This window comes from Myotis nattereri, assembly GCF_964212035.1.
Source record: "Myotis nattereri genome assembly, chromosome: 3".
In the NCBI taxonomy this organism is placed as follows: Eukaryota; Metazoa; Chordata; class Mammalia; order Chiroptera; family Vespertilionidae; genus Myotis; species Myotis nattereri.
In genome coordinates this window covers 127570934-127587986 of record NC_138077.1, presented here as the reverse complement: position 1 = coordinate 127587986, position 17053 = coordinate 127570934, and the positions used below count along the sequence as shown (strand labels likewise).

The 17053-nt window shown below is 45.9% G+C and overlaps 1 long non-coding RNA gene across 1 annotated transcript; it reads right to left on the bottom strand.

Moving 5' to 3' along the window:
- Positions 1-7753: 7753 nt before the first annotated feature.
- Positions 7754-13084, bottom strand: LOC308516312. The gene is made up of 4 exons (XR_013995734.1): positions 11777-13084; positions 10436-11383; positions 9095-10042; positions 7754-8701 (listed from the first exon to the last, which is right to left on the bottom strand). It is a non-coding gene; the product is annotated as an uncharacterized lncRNA (long non-coding RNA).
- Positions 13085-17053: the final 3969 nt, after the last annotated feature.

The following is a 17053-nucleotide window of genomic DNA, read 5'->3' as shown; positions in this document are numbered from 1 at the left end:
GTAACTCCTTACCGCTTTCCGCAGTGGCTGCACAAAATGCATTCTCCTGATAGGTGTGCTTCTCTGCACCTGCACACAAGGGTGAGCCCCACTCAGCATCACAGGCTTCTCTTAAGAGGCCCGTGGGGTGGACAGGAGGGATCCCAGGCTTGCCCAGGGTTTCTCAATGGACCTCACACCCCAGGGTCTTCTCATCACTGTGTATCCAGTGGAGACTTGGGAGCAGGAATTCAGGTACCCAGAGCTCGCCCCACCATGGTTATGTTTAAGACCTGGCCTTGTTTTTCGCTTCTTCTTTGCGTAGTTTTATCACAGTGAAACTTACCATTTCCACTCGGTTCCGCTGCACAGTGCAGTGGTGTTCAGGACATTCTACTCTTGTGCCGGCCACACCACCATCAGATCCATCACTTTTCCCGTCTTCTCCAACTGGAACTCGGCCCCAGGAAACAACACTGCATCCCTCACCCCAACCCCACCACCACTGGTACCTCCATCTTGCCGTCCGTCTCTGCCTCCGAAGGCCCGGGGACCTAATATGAGTGGAATCACACAGTAGTTGTCTTCTTTTGACTGGCTTTTGCACTGAACATAACGTCTTCAAGGTCCATCCACCTAGTAGCTTGTGTCACAATGTTCTTCCCGTTTTGTTAATTGAATCTGTTGGGTTGTCACAGGTTAATAAGGTCATGCAGGCATCAACTGTACAAGTCTATAACCCGTCATCTGTATATACTACTGTGTATTCACCACCTCAAATCAAGTCTCCTTGTATCACTATTTTACCCTGAATCCTCTTCCACCTCCGCCAACCCTTTTCTTCCTGTAGTCACTATAGGGATGTCAGTATCTATGACTTGCTGTTTTTCTTTGCTTAATCCCTTCACCCTCTCACCCAGCCCCACAACCCTTTCCCCTCTGACCACTCTCAGTCTCTTCTCTTCCTATGAGTCTCTTTCTATTTTCTTAGTTAATTCATTTTACTCATTAGATTCCACACATTTGTGAAATTATACGGTATTCGTCTGTCTCTGACTGGCTGATTTCACTTACCAAAATGCTGTCCAGGTCCATCCATGCTGTCACAAATAGCTAAGAGTCCCTTCTTTTACACAGCCAAGTAGTATTAAATTGTGTCAATGTACCAAAGCGTTTTTATCCACTCATTTTCTGATGGGCACATGGGCTGCTTCCAAATCTTAGTATTTTAAATAACACTGTAATGACCGTATTGTGCATATATTCTTTCCAATCAGTGTCTCTGATCTTGGGATACATTCACAGAAGTGGAATCACTTTGCTACATGGAAGCACGGAAGTTCCATTTTTAAGTTTTTGAGGTAACTCCTTACCGCTTTCCGCAGTGGCTGCACAAAATGCATTCTCCTGATAGGTGTGCTTCTCTGCACCTGCACACAAGGGTGAGCCCCACTCAGCATCACAGGCTTCTCTTAAGAGGCCCGTGGGGTGGACAGGAGGGATCCCAGGCTTGCCCAGGGTTTCTCAATGGACCTCACACCCCAGGGTCTTCTCATCACTGTGTATCCAGTGGAGACTTGGGAGCAGGAATTCAGGTACCCAGAGCTCGCCCCACCATGGTTATGTTTAAGACCTGGCCTTGTTTTTCGCTTCTTCTTTGCGTAGTTTTATCACAGTGAAACTTACCATTTCCACTCGGTTCCGCTGCACAGTGCAGTGGTGTTCAGGACATTCTACTCTTGTGCCGGCCACACCACCATCAGATCCATCACTTTTCCCGTCTTCTCCAAGTGGAACTCGGCCCCAGGAAACAACACTGCATCCCTCACCCCAACCCCACCACCACTGGTACCTCCATCTTGCAGTCCGTCTCTGCCTCCGAAGGCCCTGGGGACCTAATATGAGTGGAATCACACAGTAGTTGTCTTCTTTTGACTGGCTTTTGCACTGAACATAACGTCTTCAAGGTCCATCCACCTAGTAGCTTGTGTCACAATGTTCTTCCCGTTTTGTTAATTGAATCTGTTGGGTTGTCACAGGTTAATAAGGTCATGCAGGCATCAACTGTACAAGTCTATAACCCGTCATCTGTATATACTACTGTGTATTCACCACCTCAAATCAAGTCTCCTTGTATCACTATTTTACCCTGAATCCTCTTCCACCTCCGCCAAACCTTTTCTTCCTGTAGTCACTATAGGGATGTCCGTATCTATGACTTGCTGTTTTTCTTTGCTTAATCCCTTCACCCTCTCACCCAGCCCCACAACCCTTTCCCCTCTGACCACTCTCAGTCTGTTCTCTTCCTATGAGTCTCTTTCTATTTTCTTAGTTAATTCATTTTACTCATTAGATTCCACACATATGTGAAAATATACGGTATTCGTCTGTCTCTGACTGGCTGATTTCACTTACCAAAATGCTGTCCAGGTCCATCCATGCTGTCACAAATAGCTAAGAGTCCCTTCTTTTACACAGCCAAGTAGTATTAAATTGTGTCAATGTACCAAAGCGTTTTTATCCACTCATTCTGATGGGCACATGGGCTGCTTCCAAATCTTAGTATTTTAAATAACACTGTAATGACCGTATTGTGCATATATTCTTTCCAATCAGTGTCTCTGATCTTGGGATACATTCACAGAAGTGGAATCACTTTGCTACATGGAAGCACGGAAGTTCCATTTTTAAGTTTTTGAGGTAACTCCTTACCGCTTTCCGCAGTGGCTGCACAAAATGCATTCTCCTGATAGGTGTGCTTCTCTGCACCTGCACACAAGGGTGAGCCCCACTCAGCATCACAGGCTTCTCTTAAGAGGCCCGTGGGGTGGACAGGAGGGATCCCAGGCTTGCCCAGGGTTTCTCAATGGACCTCACACCCCAGGGTCTTCTCATCACTGTGTATCCAGTGGAGACTTGGGAGCAGGAATTCAGGTACCCAGAGCTCGCCCCACCATGGTTATGTTTAAGACCTGGCCTTGTTTTTCGCTTCTTCTTTGCGTAGTTTTATCACAGTGAAACTTACCATTTCCACTCGGTTCCGCTGCACAGTGCAGTGGTGTTCAGGACATTCTACTCTTGTGCCGGCCACACCACCATCAGATCCATCACTTTTCCCGTCTTCTCCAACTGGAACTCGGCCCCAGGAAACAACACTGCATCCCTCACCCCAACCCCACCACCACTGGTACCTCCATCTTGCCGTCCGTCTCTGCCTCCGAAGGCCCTGGGGACCTAATATGGGTGGAATCACACAGTAGTTGTCTTCTTTTGACTGGCTTTTGCACTGAACATAACGTCTTCAAGGTCCATTTACCTAGTAGCTTGTGTCACAATGTTCTTCCCGTTTTGTTAATTGAATCTGTTGGGTTGTCACAGGTTAATAAGGTCATGCAGGCATCAACTGTACAAGTCTATAACCCGTCATCTGTATATACTACTGTGTATTCACCACCTCAAATCAAGTCTCCTTGTATCACTATTTTACCCTGAATCCTCTTCCACCTCCGCCAAAACTTTTCTTCCTGTAGTCACTATAGTGATGTCCGTATCTATGACTTGCTGTTTTTCTTTGCTTAATCCCTTCACCCTCTCACCCAGCCCCACAACCCTTTCCCCTCTGACCACTCTCAGTCTCTTCTCTTCCTATGAGTCTCTTTCTATTTTCTTAGTTAATTCATTTTACTCATTAGATTCCACACATTTGTGAAATTATACGGTATTCGTCTGTCTCTGACTGGCTGATTTCACTTACCAAAATGCTGTCCAGGTCCATCCATGCTGTCACAAATAGCTAAGAGTCCCTTCTTTTACACAGCCAAGTAGTATTAAATTGTGTCAATGTACCAAAGCGTTTTTATCCACTCATTTTCTGATGGGCACATGGGCTGCTTCCAAATCTTAGTATTTTAAATAACACTGTAATGACCGTATTGTGCATATATTCTTTCCAATCAGTGTCTCTGATCTTGGGATACATTCACAGAAGTGGAATCACTTTGCTACATGGAAGCACGGAAGTTCCATTTTTAAGTTTTTGAGGTAACTCCTTACCGCTTTCCGCAGTGGCTGCACAAAATGCATTCTCCTGATAGGTGTGCTTCTCTGCACCTGCACACAAGGGTGAGCCCCACTCAGCATCACAGGCTTCTCTTAAGAGGCCCGTGGGGTGGACAGGAGGGATCCCAGGCTTGCCCAGGGTTTCTCAATGGACCTCACACCCCAGGGTCTTCTCATCACTGTGTATCCAGTGGAGACTTGGGAGCAGGAATTCAGGTACCCAGAGCTCGCCCCACCATGGTTATGTTTAAGACCTGGCCTTGTTTTTCGCTTCTTCTTTGCGTAGTTTTATCACAGTGAAACTTACCATTTCCACTCGGTTCCACTGCACAGTGCAGTGGTGTTCAGGACATTCTACTCTTGTGCCGGCCACACCACCATCAGATCCATCACTTTTCCCGTCTTCTCCAACTGGAACTCGGCCCCAGGAAACAACACTGCATCCCTCACCCCAACCCCACCACCACTGGTACCTCCATCTTGCCGTCCGTCTCTGCCTCCGAAGGCCCTGGGGACCTAATATGAGTGGAATCACACAGTAGTTGTCTTCTTTTGACTGGCTTTTGCACTGAACATAACGTCTTCAAGGTCCATCCACCTAGTAGCTTGTGTCACAATGTTCTTCCCGTTTTGTTAATTGAATCTGTTGGGTTGTCACAGGTTAATAAGGTCATGCAGGCATCAACTGTACAAGTCTATAACCCATCATCTGTATATACTACTGTGTATTCACCACCTCAAATCAAGTCTCCTTGTATCACTATTTTACCCTGAATCCTCTTCCACCTCCGCCAAACCTTTTCTTCCTGTAGTCACTATAGGGATGTCCGTATCTATGACTTGCTGTTTTTCTTTGCTTAATCCCTTCACCCTCTCACCCAGCCCCACAACCCTTTCCCCTCTGACCACTCTCAGTCTGTTCTCTTCCTATGAGTCTCTTTCTATTTTCTTAGTTAATTCATTTTACTCATTAGATTCCACACATATGTGAAAATATACGGTATTCGTCTGTCTCTGACTGGCTGATTTCACTTCCCAAAATGCTGTCCAGGTCCATCCATGCTGTCACAAATAGCTAAGAGTCCCTTCTTTTACACAGCCAAGTAGTATTAAATTGTGTCAATGTACCAAAGCGTTTTTATCCACTCATTCTGATGGGCACATGGGCTGCTTCCACATCTTAGTATTTTAAATAACACTGTAATGACCGTATTGTGCATATATTCTTTCCAATCAGTGTCTCTGATCTTGGGATACATTCACAGAAGTGGAATCACTTTGCTACATGGAAGCACGGAAGTTCCATTTTTAAGTTTTTGAGGTAACTCCTTACCGCTTTCCGCAGTGGCTGCACAAAATGCATTCTCCTGATAGGTGTGCTTCTCTGCACCTGCACACAAGGGTGAGCCCCACTCAGCATCACAGGCTTCTTTTAAGAGGCCCGTGGGGTGGACAGGAGGGATCCCAGGCTTGCCCAGGGTTTCTCAATGGACCTCACACCCCAGGGTCTTCTCATCACTGTGTATCCAGTGGAGACTTGGGAGCAGGAATTCAGGTACGCAGAGCTCGCCCCACCATGGTTATGTTTAAGACCTGGCCTTGTTTATCGCTTCTTCTTTGCGTAGTTTTATCACAGTGAAACTTACCATTTCCACTCGGTTCCGCTGCACAGTGCAGTGGTGTTCAGGACATTCTACTCTTGTGCCGGCCACACCACCATCAGATCCATCACTTTTCCCGTATTCTCCAACTGGAACTCGGCCCCAGGAAACAACACTGCATCCCTCACCCCAACCCCACCACCACTGGTACCTCCATCTTGCCGTCCGTCTCTGCCTCCGAAGGCCCTGGGGACCTAATATGGGTGGAATCACACAGTAGTTGTCTTCTTTTGACTGGCTTTTGCACTGAACATAACGTCTTCAAGGTCCATTTACCTAGTAGCTTGTGTCACAATGTTCTTCCCGTTTTGTTAATTGAATCTGTTGGGTTGTCACAGGTTAATAAGGTCATGCAGGCATCAACTGTACAAGTCTATAACCCGTCATCTGTATATACTACTGTGTATTCACCACCTCAAATCAAGTCTCCTTGTATCACTATTTTACCCTGAATCCTCTTCCACCTCCGCCAAACCTTTTCTTCCTGTAGTCACTATAGAGATGTCCGTATCTATGACTTGCTGTTTTTCTTTGCTTAATCCCTTCACCCTCTCACCCAGCCCCACAACCCTTTCCCCTCTGACCACTCTCAGTCTGTTCTCTTCCTATGAGTCTCTTTCTATTTTCTTAGTTAATTCATTTTACTCATTAGATTCCAAACATTTGTGAAATTATACGGTATTCGTCTGTCTCTGACTGGCTGATTTCACTTACCAAAATGCTGTCCAGGTCCATCCGTGCTGTCACAAATAGCTAAGAGTCCATTCTTTAACACAGCCAAGTAGTATTAAATTGTGTCAATGTACCAAAGCGTTTTTATCCACTCATTTTCTGATGGGCACATGGGCTGCTTCCAAATCTTAGTATTTTAAATAACACTGTAATGACCGTATTGTGCATATATTCTTTCCAATCAGTGTCTCTGATCTTGGGATACATTCACAGAAGTGGAATCACTTTGCTACATGGAAGCACGGAAGTTCCATTTTTAAGTTTTTGAGGTAACTCCTTACCGCTTTCCGCAGTGGCTGCACAAAATGCATTCTCCTGATAGGTGTGCTTCTCTGCACCTGCACACAAGGGTGAGCCCCACTCAGCATCACAGGTTTCTCTTAGAGGCCCGTGGGGTGGACAGGAGGGATCCCAGGCTTGCCCAGGGTTTCTCAATGGACCTCACACCCCAGGGTCTTCTCATCACTGTGTATCCAGTGGAGACTTGGGAGCAGGAATTCAGGTACCCAGAGCTCGCCCCACCATGGTTATGTTTAAGACCTGGCCTTGTTTTTCGCTTCTTCTTTGCGTAGTTTTATCACAGTGAAACTTACCATTTCCACTCGGTTCCGCTGCACAGTGCAGTGGTGTTCAGGACATTCTACTCTTGTGCCGGCCACACCACCATCAGATCCATCACTTTTCCCGTCTTCTCCAACTGGAACTCGGCCCCAGGAAACAACACTGCATCCCTCACCCCAACCCCACCACCACTGGTACCTCCATCTTGCCGTCCGTCTCTGCCTCCGAAGGCCCTGGGGACCTAATATGAGTGGAATCACACAGTAGTTGTCTTCTTTTGACTGGCTTTTGCACTGAACATAACGTCTTCAAGGTCCATCCACCTAGTAGCTTGTGTCACAATGTTCTTCCCGTTTTGTTAATTGAATCTGTTGGGTTGTCACAGGTTAATAAGGTCATGCAGGCATCAACTGTACAAGTCTATAACCCGTCATCTGTATATACTACTGTGTATTCACCACCTCAAATCAAGTCTCCTTGTATCACTATTTTACCCTGAATCCTCTTCCACCTCCGCCAAACCTTTTCTTCCTGTAGTCACTATAGGGATGTCCGTATCTATGACTTGCTGTTTTTCTTTGCTTAATCCCTTCACCCTCTCACCCAACCCCACAACCCTTTCCCCTCTGACCACTCTCAGTCTGTTCTCTTCCTATGAGTCTCTTTCTATTTTCTTAGTTAATTCATTTTACTCATTAGATTCCACACATTTGTGAAATTATACGGTATTCGTCTGTCTCTGACTGGCTGATTTCACTTACCAAAATGCTGTCCAGGTCCATCCATGCTGTCACAAATAGCTAAGAGTCCCTTCTTTTACACAGCCAAGTAGTATTAAATTGTGTCAATGTACCACAGCGCTTTTATCCACTCATTTGCTGATGGGCACATGGGCTGCTTCCAAATCTTAGTATTTTAAATAACACTGTAATGACCGTATTGTGCATATATTCTTTCCAATCAGTGTCTCTGATCTTGGGATACATTCACAGAAGTGGAATCACTTTGCTACATGGAAGCACGGAAGATCCATTTATAAGTTTTTGAGGTAACTCCTTACCGCTTTCCGCAGTGGCTGCACAAAATGCATTCTCCTGATAGGTGTGCTTCTCTGCACCTGCACACAAGGGTGAGCCCCACTCAGCATCACAGGCTTCTCTTAAGAGGCCCGTGGGGTGGACAGGAGGGATCCCAGGCTTGCCCAGGGTTTCTCAACGGACCTCACACCCCAGGCTCTTCTCATCACTGTGTATCCAGTGGAGTCTTGGGAGCAGGAATTCAGGTACCCAAAGCTCGCGCCACCATGGTTATGTTTAAGACCTGGCCTTCTTTTTCTTTTCTTCTTTGCGTAGTTTTATCACAGTGAAACTTACCATTTCCACTCGGTTCCGCTGAACAGTGCAGTGGTGTTCAGGACATTCTACTCTTCTGCCGGCCACACCACCATCAGATCCATCACTTTTCCCGTCTTCTCCAACTGGAACTCTGCCCCAGGAAACAACACTGCATCCCTCACCCCAACCCCACCACCACTGGTACCTCCATCTTGCCGTCCGTCTCTGCCTCCGATGGCCCTGGGCACCTAATATGAGTGGAATCACACAGTAGTTGTCTTCTTTTGACTGGCTTTTGCACTGAACATAACGTCTTCAAGGTCCATCCACCTAGTAGATTGTGTCACAATGTTCTTCCCGTTTTGTTAATTGAATCTGTTGGGTTGTTACGGGTTAATAAGGTTATGCAGGCATCAACTGTACAAGTCTATAACCCGTCATCTGTATACAGTACTGTGTATTCACCACCTCAAATCAAGTCTCCTTGTATCACTATTTTACCCTGAATCCTCTTCCACCTCCGCCAACCCTTTTCTTCCTGTAGTCACTATAGTGATGTCCGTATCTATGAGTTGCTGTTTTTCTTTGCTTAATCCCTTCACCCTCTCACCCAGCCCCACAATCCTTTCCCCTCTGACCACTCTCAGTCTGTTCTCTTCCTATGAGTCTCTTTCTATTTTCTTAGTTAATTCATTTTACACATTAGATTCCACACATATGTGAAATTATATGGTATTCGTCTGTCTCTGACTGGCTGATTTCACTTACCAAAATGCTGTCCAGGTCCATCCATGCTGTCACAAATAGCTTAGAGTCCCTTCTTTTACACAGCCAAGTAGTATTAAATTGTGTCAATGTACCAAAGCGTTTTTATCCACTCATTTTCTGATGGGCACATGGGCTGCTTCCAAATCTTAGTATTTTAAATAACACTGTAATGACCGTATTGTGCATATATTCTTTCCAATCAGTGTCTCTGATCTTGGGATACATTCACAGAAGTGGAATCACTTTGCTACATGGAAGCACGGAAGTTCCGTTTATAAGTTTTTGAGGTAACTCCTTACCGCTTTCCGCAGTGGCTGCACAAAATGCATTCTCCTGATAGGTGTGCTTCTCTGCACCTGCACACAAGGGTGAGCCCCACTCAGCATCACAGGCTTCTCTTAAGAGGCCCGTGGGGTGGACAGGAGGGATCCCAGGCTTGCCCAGGGTTTCTCAACGGACCTCACACCCCAGGCTCTTCTCATCACTGTGTATCCAGTGGAGTCTTGGGAGCAGGAATTCAGGTACCCAGAGCTCGCGCCACCATGGTTCTGTTTAAGACCTGGCCTTCTTTTTCTTTTCTTCTTTGCGTAGTTTTATCACAGTGAAACTTACTATTTCCACTCGGTTCCGCTGAACAGTGCAGTGGTGTTCAGGACATTCTACTCTTCTGCCGGCCACACCACCATCAGATCCATCACTTTTCCCGTCTTCTCCAACTGGAACTCTGCCCCAGGAAACAACACTGCATCCCTCACCCCAACCCCACCACCACTGGTACCTCCATCTTGCCGTCCGTCTCTGCCTCCGATGGACCTGGGCACCTAATATGAGTGGAATCACACAGTAGTTGTCTTCTTTTGACTGGCTTTTGCACTGAACATAACGTCTTCAAGGTCCATCCACCTAGTAGATTGTGTCACAATGTTCTTCCCGTTTTGTTAATTGAATCTGTTGGGTTGTTACGGGTTAATAAGGTCATGCAGGCATCAACTGTACAAGTCTATAACCCGTCATCTGCATACAGTACTGTGTATTCACCACCTCAAATCAAGTCTCCTTGTATCACTATTTTACCCTGAATCCTCTTCCACCTCCGCCAACCCTTTTCTTCCTGTAGTCACTATAGTGATGTCCATATCTATGAGTTGCTGTTTTTCTTTGCTTAATCCCTTCACCCTCTCACCCAGCCCCACAACCCTTTCCCCTCTGACCACTCTCAGTCTGTTCTCTTCCTATGAGTCTCTTTCTATTTTCTTAGTTAATTCATTTTACACATTAGATTCCACACATATGTGAAATTATATGGTATTCGTCTGTCTCTGACTGGCTGATTTCACTTACCAAAATGCTGTCCAGGTCCATCCATGCTGTCACAAATAGCTTAGAGTCCCTTCTTTTACACAGCCAAGTAGTATTAAATTGTGTCAATGTACCAAAGCGTTTTTATCCACTCATTTTCTGATGGGCACATGGGCTGCTTCCAAATCTTAGTATTTTAAATAACACTGTAATGACTGTATTGTGCATATATTCTTTCCAATCAGTGTCTCTGATCTTGGGATACATTCACAGAAGTGAAATCACTTTGCTACATGGAAGCACGGAAGTTCCATTTATAAGTTTTTGAGGTAACTCCTTACCGCTTTCCGCAGTGGCTGCACAAAATGCATTCTCCTGATAGGTGTGCTTCTCTGCACCTGCACACAAGGGTGAGCCCCACTCAGCATCACAGGCTTCTCTTAAGAGGCCCGTGAGGTGGACAGGAGGGATCCCAGGCTTGCCCAGGGTTTCTCAACGGACCTCACACCCCAGGCTCTTCTCATCACTGTGTATCCAGTGGAGTCTTGGGAGCAGGAATTCAGGTACCCAGAGCTCGCGCCACCATGGTTATGTTTAAGACCTGGCCTTCTTTTTCTTTTCTTCTTTGCGTAGTTTTATCACAGTGAAACTTACCATTTCCACTCGGTTCCGCTGAACAGTGCAGTGGTGTTCAGGACATTCTACTCTTTTGCCAGCCACACCACCATCAGATCCATCACTTTTCCCGTCTTCTCCAACTGGAACTCGGCCCCAGGAAACAACACTGCATCCCTCACCCCAACCCCACCACCACTGGTACCTCCATCTTGCCGTCCATCTCTGCCTCCGATGGCCCTGGGGACCTAATATGAGTGGAATCACACAGTAGTTGTCTTCTTTTGACTGGCTTTTGCACTGAACATAACGTCTTCAAGGTCCATCCACCTAGTAGATTGTGTCACAATGTTCTTCCCGTTTTGTTAATTGAATCTGTTGGGTTGTCACAGGTTAATAAGGTCATGCAAGCATCAACTGTACAAGTCTATAACCCGTCATCTGTATACAGTACTGTGTATTCACCACCTCAAATCAAGTCTCCTTGTATTGCGATTTTACCCTGAATCCTCTTCCACCTCCGCCAAAACTTTTCTTCCTGTAGTCACTATAGTGATGTCCGTATCTATGAGTTGCTGTTTTTCTTTGCTTAATCCCTTCACCCTCTCACCCAGCCCCACAACCCTTTCCCCTCTGACCACTCTCAGTCTGTTCTCTTCCTATGAGTCTCTTTCTATTTTCTTAGTTAATTCATTTTACACATTAGATTCCACACATATGTGAAATTTTACGGTATTCGTCTGTCTCTGACTGGCTGATTTCACTTACCAAAATGCTGTCCAGGTCCATCCATGCTGTCACAAATAGCTAAGAGTCCCTTCTTTTACACAGCCAAGTAGTATTAAATTGTGTCAATGTACCAAAGCGTTTTTATCCACTCATTTTCTGATGGGCACATGGGCTGCTTCCAAATCTTAGTATTTTAAATAACACTGTAATGACCGTATTGTGCATATATTCTTTCCAATCAGTGTCTCTGATCTTGGGATACATTCACAGAAGTGTAATCACTTTGCTACATGGAAGCACGGAAATTCCATTTTTAAGTTTTTGAGGTAACTCTTTACCGCTTTCCGCAGTGGCTGCACAAAATGCATTCTCCTGATAGGTGTGCTTCTCTGCACCTGCACACAAGGTTGAGCCCCACTCAGCATCACAGGCTTCTCTTAAGAGGCCCGTGGGGTGGACAGGAGGGATCCCAGGCTTGCCCAGGGTTTCTCAACGGACCTCACACCCCAGGCTCTTCTCATCACTGTGTATCCAGTGGAGTCTTGGGAGCAGGAATTCAGGTACCCAGAGCTCGCGCCACCATGGTTATGTTTAAGACCTGGCCTTCTTTTTCTTTTCTTCTTTGCGTAGTTTTATCACAGTGAAACTTACCATTTCCACTCGGTTCCGCTGAACAGTGCAGTGGTGTTCAGGACATTCTACTCTTCTGCCGGGTACACCACCATCACATCCATCACTTTTCCCGTCTTCTCCAACTGGAACTCTGCCCCAGGAAACAACACTGCATCCCTCACCCCAACCCCACCACCACTGGTACCTCCATCTTGCCGTCCGTCTCTGCCTCCGATGGCCCTGGGCACCTAATATGAGTGGAATCACACAGTAGTTGTCTTCTTTTGACTGGCTTTTGCACTGAACATAACGTCTTCAAGGTCCATCCACCTAGTAGCTTGTGTCACAATGTTCTTCCCGTTTTGTTAATTGAATCTGTTGGGTTGTTACGGGTTAATAAGGTCATGCAGGCATCAACTGTACAAGTCTATAACCCGTCATCTGTATACAGTACTGTGTATTCACCACCTCAAATCAAGTCTCCTTGTATTGCGATTTTACCCTGAATCCTCTTCCACCTCCGCCAACCCTTTTCTTCCTGTAGTCACTATAGTGATGTCCGTATCTATGAGTTGCTGTTTTTCTTTGCTTAATCCCTTCACCCTCTCACCCAGCCCCACAACCCTTTCCCCTCTGACCACTCTCAGTCTGTTCTCTTCCTATGAGTCTCTTTCTATTTTCTTAGTTAATTCATTTTACACATTAGATTCCACACATATGTGAAATTATATGGTATTCGTCTGTCTCTGACTGGCTGATTTCCCTTACCAAAATGCTGTCCAGGTCCATCCATGCTGTCACAAATAGCTTAGAGTCCCTTCTTTTACACAGCCAAGTAGTATTAAATTGTGTCAATGTACCAAAGCGTTTTTATCCACTCATTTTCTGATGGGCACATGGGCTGCTTCCAAATCTTAGTATTTTAAATAACACTGTAATGACCGTATTGTGCATATATTCTTTCCAATCAGTGTCTCTGATCTTGGGATACATTCACAGAAGTGGAATCACTTTGCTACATGGAAGCACGGAAGTTCCATTTATAAGTTTTTGAGGTAACTCCTTACCGCTTTCCGCAGTGGCTGCACAAAATGCATTCTCCTGATAGGTGTGCTTCTCTGCACCTGCACACAAGGGTGAGCCCCACTCAGCATCACAGGCTTCTCTTAAGAGGCCCGTGGGGTGGACAGGAGGGATCCCAGGCTTGCCCAGGGTTTCTCAACGGACCTCACACCCCAGGCTCTTCTCATCACTGTGTATCCAGTGGAGTCTTGGGAGCAGGAATTCAGGTACCCAGAGCTCGCGCCACCATGGTTATGTTTAAGACCTGGCCTTCTTTTTCTTTTCTTCTTTGCGTAGTTTTATCACAGTGAAACTTACCATTTCCACTCGGTTCCGCTGAACAGTGCAGTGGTGTTCAGGACATTCTACTCTTCTGCCGGGTACACCACCATCAGATCCATCACTTTTCCCGTCTTCTCCAACTGGAACTCTGCCCCAGGAAACAACACTGCATCCCTCACCCCAACCCCACCACCACTGGTACCTCCATCTTGCCGTCCGTCTCTGCCTCCGATGGCCCTGGGCACCTAATATGAGTGGAATCACACAGTAGTTGTCTTCTTTTGACTGGCTTTTGCACTGAACATAACGTCTTCAAGGTCCATCCACCTAGTAGCTTGTGTCACAATGTTCTTCCCGTTTTGTTAATTGAATCTGTTGGGTTGTTACGGGTTAATAAGGTCATGCAGGCATCAACTGTACAAGTCTATAACCCGTCATCTGTATACAGTACTGTGTATTCACCACCTCAAATCAAGTCTCCTTGTATTGCGATTTTACCCTGAATCCTCTTCCACCTCCGCCAACACTTTTCTTCCTGTAGTCACTATAGTGATGTCCGTATCTATGAGTTGCTGTTTTTCTTTGCTTAATCCCTTCACCCTCTCACCCAGCCCCACAACCCTTTCCCCTCTGACCACTCTCAGTCTGTTCTCTTCCTATGAGTCTCTTTCTATTTTCTTAGTTAATTCATTTTACACATTAGATTCCACACATATGTGAAATTATATGGTATTCGTCTGTCTCTGACTGGCTGATTTCCCTTACCAAAATGCTGTCCAGGTCCATCCATGCTGTCACAAATAGCTTAGAGTCCCTTCTTTTACACAGCCAAGTAGTATTAAATTGTGTCAATGTACCAAAGCGTTTTTATCCACTCATTTTCTGATGGGCACATGGGCTGCTTCCAAATCTTAGTATTTTAAATAACACTGTAATGACCGTATTGTGCATATATTCTTTCCAATCAGTGTCTCTGATCTTGGGATACATTCACAGAAGTGGAATCACTTTGCTACATGGAAGCACGGAAGTTCCATTTTTAAGTTTTTGAGGTAACTCCTTACCGCTTTCCGCAGTGGCTGCACAAAATGCATTCTCCTGATAGGTGTGCTTCTCTGCACCTGCACACAAGGGTGAGCCCCACTCAGCATCACAGGCTTCTCTTAAGAGGCCCGTGAGGTGGACAGGAGGGATCCCAGGCTTGCCCAGGGTTTCTCAACGGACCTCACACCCCAGGTTCTTCTCATCAATGTGTATCCAGTGGATTCTTGGGAGCAGGAATTCAGGTACCCAGAGCTCGCGCCACCATGGTTATGTTTAAGACCTGGCCTTCTTTTTCTTTTCTTCTTTGCGTAGTTTTATCACAGTGAAACTTACCATTTCCACTCGGTTCCGCTGAACAGTGCAGTGGTGTTCAGGACATTCTACTCTTTTGCCAGCCACACCACCATCAGATCCATCACTTTTCCCGTCTTCTCCAACTGGAACTTTGCCCCAGGAAACAACACTGCATCCCTCACCCCAACCCCACCACCACTGGTACCTCCATCTTGCCGTCCGTCTCTGCCTCCGATGGCCCTGGGGACCTAATATGAGTGGAATCACACAGTAGTTGTCTTCTTTTGACTGGCTTTTGCACTGAACATAACGTCTTCAAGGTCCATCCACCTAGTAGATTGTGTCACAATGTTCTTCCCGTTTTGTTAATTGAATCTGTTGGGTTGTCACAGGTTAATAAGGTCATGCAGGCATCAACTGTACAAGTCTATAACCCGTCATCTGTATACAGTACTGTGTATTCACCACCTCAAATCAAGTCTCCTTGTATTGCGATTTTACCCTGAATCCTCTTCCACCTCCGCCAAAACTTTTCTTCCTGTAGTCACTATAGTGATGTCCGTATCTATGAGTTGCTGTTTTTCTTTGCTTAATCCCTTCACCCTCTCACCCAGCCCCACAACCCTTTCCCCTCTGACCACTCTCAGTCTGTTCTCTTCCTATGAGTCTCTTTCTATTTTCTTAGTTAATTCATTTTACACATTAGATTCCACACATATGTGAAATTATACGGTATTCGTCTGTCTCTTACTGGCTGATTTCACTTACCAAAATGCTGTCCAGGTCCATCCATGCTGTCACAAATAGCTAAGAGTCCCTTCTTTTACACAGCCAAGTAGTATTAAATTGTGTCAATGTACCAAAGCGTTTTTATCCACTCATTTTCTGATGGGCACATGGGCTGCTTCCAAATCTTAGTATTTTAAATAACACTGTAATGACCGTATTGTGCATATATTCTTTCCAATCAGTGTCTCTGATCTTGGGATACATTCACAGAAGTGGAATCACTTTGCTACATGGAAGCACGGAAATTCCATTTTTAAGTTTTTGAGGTAACTCTTTACCGCTTTCCGCAGTGGCTGCACAAAATGCATTCTCCCGATAGGTGTGCTTCTCTGCACCTGCACACAAGGTTGAGCCCCACTCAGCATCACAGGCTTCTCTTAAGAGGCCCGTGGGGTGGACAGGAGGGCTCCCAGGCTTGCCCAGGGTTTCTCAACGGACCTCACACACCAGGCTCTTCTCATCACTGTGTATCCAGTGGAGTCTTGGGAGCAGGAATTCAGGTACCCAGAGCTCGCGCCACCATGGTTATGTTTAAGACCTGGCCTTCTTTTTCTTTTCTTCTTTGCGTAGTTTTATCACAGTGAAACTTACCATTTCCACTCGGTTCCGCTGAACAGTGCAGTGGTGTTCAGGACATTCTACTCTTCTGCCGGCCACACCACCATCAGATCCATCACTTTTCCCGTCTTCTCCAACTGGAACTCTGCCCCAGGAAACAACACTGCATCCCTCACCCCAACCCCACCACCACTGGTACCTCCATCTTGCCGTCCGTCTCTGCCTCCGAAGGCCCTGGGGACCTAATATGAGTGGAATCACACAGTAGTTGTCTTCTTTTGACTGGCTTTTGCACTGAACATAACGTCTTCAAGGTCCATCCACCTAGTAGATTGTGTCACAATGTTCTTCCGTTTTGTTAATTGAATCTGTTGGGTTGTTAAGGGTTAATAAGGTCATGCAGGCATCAACTGTACAAGTCTATAACCCGTCATCTGTATACAGTACTGTGTATTCACCACCTCAAATCAAGTCTCCTTGTATCACTATTTTACCCTGAATCCTCTTCCACCTCCGCCAACCCTTTTCTTCCTGTAGTCACTATAGTGATGTCCGTATCTATGAGTTGCTGTTTTTCTTTGCTTAATCCCTTCACCCTCTCACCCAGCCCCACAACCCTTTCCCCTCTGACCACTCTCAGTCTGTTCTCTTCCTATGAGTCTCTTTCTATTTTCT